Genomic DNA, 2,850 nt, shown 5'->3' on the forward strand with positions numbered 1-2,850 from the left:
CTTTGTCCTCTTTATTTACTTTGCCTTGCTGTATTCCTGATACCATTTTTGTGTGGTTTACAAGACATTCAGATCATGACGGAGTGCACAGGCGCAGCTTTTTCTCAAATTTCATCGGCTGCTCAAAAATAATGCTTGTCGCTGTCAACAATATATACAGTCAACTCTCTCTTAACGGACACCTCTAAGACGGACACCTCCATAAGATGGACACCAGGTGATGGTCCCTGCCGTTTTTCAGTCAGTTTACTGTAACCAAACTCCCTATAAGACGGACACCTCTCTAAGACGGACAATGGATGCAGCGTTGTAGAATGGTCCAAGATTGCAAACCGGTCTAACACCTTTCGACCAATCGTATGTATTGTTGTTTTTTCCAATGATAATGCGTTGTGATCAAGTCTGATCAGATTATTTTACTGGGGGACTGGACGGTCTGGACGGTGTTTACCAAGTGATCATGAAAGCCCGAATCTTGTGATTTTAACAGGGTGTTTTGTCGGGTCTTTCTGCATTTCCCGAACACATTTACAGCAGCATTTGAAGGTAAGAAGCTTTGTGAATGTATTGTATAATGCTGTTTGTAGTAATGGATTGAAAATGTCTACTTCTAAAAGCAAAGGGCGTCCATGTTTATAGTTAGCTTATTGTTGATCGTGTTGCTCTCAAGCGGCACGATCGCGAACCAATCTGGCGAAGTACTTTATTTTGTATTCTCCACACTGTTGTGTTTTGCATTTTGCAATTAGGATCTATTGTGCTATTTAATTGCCCAGTATTAGAACGTATAATTAACATCCCCACCAGCACTGCAGAATGAGTAGATTTGGTGGAGGAAACCAAAACATTTCATTGTTGCACAATGATTGGCCTCCAGGATGGTGTAATGCATGGTTTAATCTGACCTGTTACCACCCCCTCTCTCCGGGCATACTTTTTTTTATTTCATGATGGTCTATTCCCCACCCCCACCCCCAGGCAAACAGAAAGACGCAATTCCCTTTCCCTGGGACTCCCCCATCGACCATAAATACGTCGCTTTGTGATATACAACAGGAAAGACAGACAGTCAAGAACTTGAACACTTTTTGAGTTAATTTAACAAAGGATACCAGTACTACAGATATAAAATAAACAAATTTAAATAACAACTGTCTACTATATTTGAAGAAATATGAAAATATAACTCTATTTAATTTCCCACACTTCATCGAAAGAAAGAAAGAAAGAAGCTAACAACTCAAGGACAGAAAGTTATTATACTGGCTACATTTATGGTCAAAATAGGAAAGCAAAACTGAATTTTCTTAACTAGTGCTTCTAGTAAATATCTGTCTCTTTTTGTATAAGTTTAAATCAACTTTTGAGAAGAAAAATAAGCGATAGGAAAATAGAACGACGTTTCGATGACGCCATGTCATCATTATTAATTTAAATTTTAAATCTACCAATTTTATACAATCAGAAGACAGACCATAATTACACTTGTACAGGTATCAATCTGTAAGTAAGTTCTGTTTTGATTACCTGCAGTGCTACAACACTATTTAATAATAAGAGCAGTATTTTAATAAATTCTTGCTCTCCAACCATTCTGTAACAAATACGACAGATTTTTCCTCAAAATATCCAGTCTTCTTCATTTGTTTTGTCAGCCGGCAGCATCTAAACCATGAAATTATAGGTACATCAAAGGAACAACCAGAAGTTATTTTTTTGATTTGTCCCACCCTCCCAGGACAACACTGCTTCAAACAATTCCCCATCCCCGGGCCCGAAGGCCCCGACTTGTCCCAGGGATTACCAGGTGGTGGGGGTGTAGGTTGTTAACAGGTCACATTGAACCATGCATAATACACTGCTGAATAAATTTGACCAGCATTTCAAATGAGTGGATATCTTCACTCATGTTTCAACCTTTAAGGTCCTTGATTGTTTTGTTTAGCTTGACTTGCTTGTACTACCAAGGAGAGTGATGAACTTAACAGAGTCCTGGAATTGTCTCACTTATTTCATGCGAAAAAATTCTAAACATACACACTGATAATTAGTCAAATGTAACCATAAACTACTTTTAACAATCAAAAAGGTAAATGAAGCCCCACATTGGCCCTATTGGTGTATGGATATTTTTAAATAACTGTGAAAAATCAGAATTTAAGAAGGCATAGACAATGGCTGATTTCTTATGCAACACAGACAAAACACTGTTTTTGCCTGGCATCCCGAAAGCTGTTTGTTACGAACCAATGTTTTAGACAGGCAGTGTACCATGTATATAGTCATCATGCGACACTGCTTTAAGAAGTGCCTGCTCAGCTTTCCATTTCTATGCGGCTTGCCCTAGGTAGGGACTCCTACATGAAAGGGGCGGGGATGCTCGTTGGAAATTTTGAAAACAATTTAATGACACCAATCTGGGTGTGGCTCAAGCTTAAAAAATTAGCGTTTTGCCCGGAACACCCTAAGCGAGAGAAAAACCCGAAATTTACACTCCTAAGCGAGAGGACGAGCATCACTGCCTCTTCAATAGGTTTGTCCCCCAGGTAGCTGGTCCAATTTGTACTAAATAGGAATACACACCAATGCCTTGACATGTCTTCATTAGGTGGCTATGCCATTATCTCAGCTCTTGTGTAGGTAAAGCTGTGTTCACACTAGGTGAAACATGACTAGTCTGATCACGAATGAAAGTTACATGTTTTGTTGTGAAAAGTGTTCACATTAGGCAGTGCATTGCTCGAATCATGATTGAAACATGATTATTCTGATCATGATTGAAACTACCTCACGAGGTAGTTTCAATCATGATCAGACTTAACATGTTAATAATTGCGGACTTGCGGTGAG

The sequence above is a fragment of the Oculina patagonica genome, chromosome 7 (genome assembly GCF_052425735.1).
Source record: "Oculina patagonica isolate OP01 chromosome 7, crgOcupat, whole genome shotgun sequence".
NCBI classification, from domain to species: domain Eukaryota; kingdom Metazoa; phylum Cnidaria; class Anthozoa; order Scleractinia; family Oculinidae; genus Oculina; species Oculina patagonica.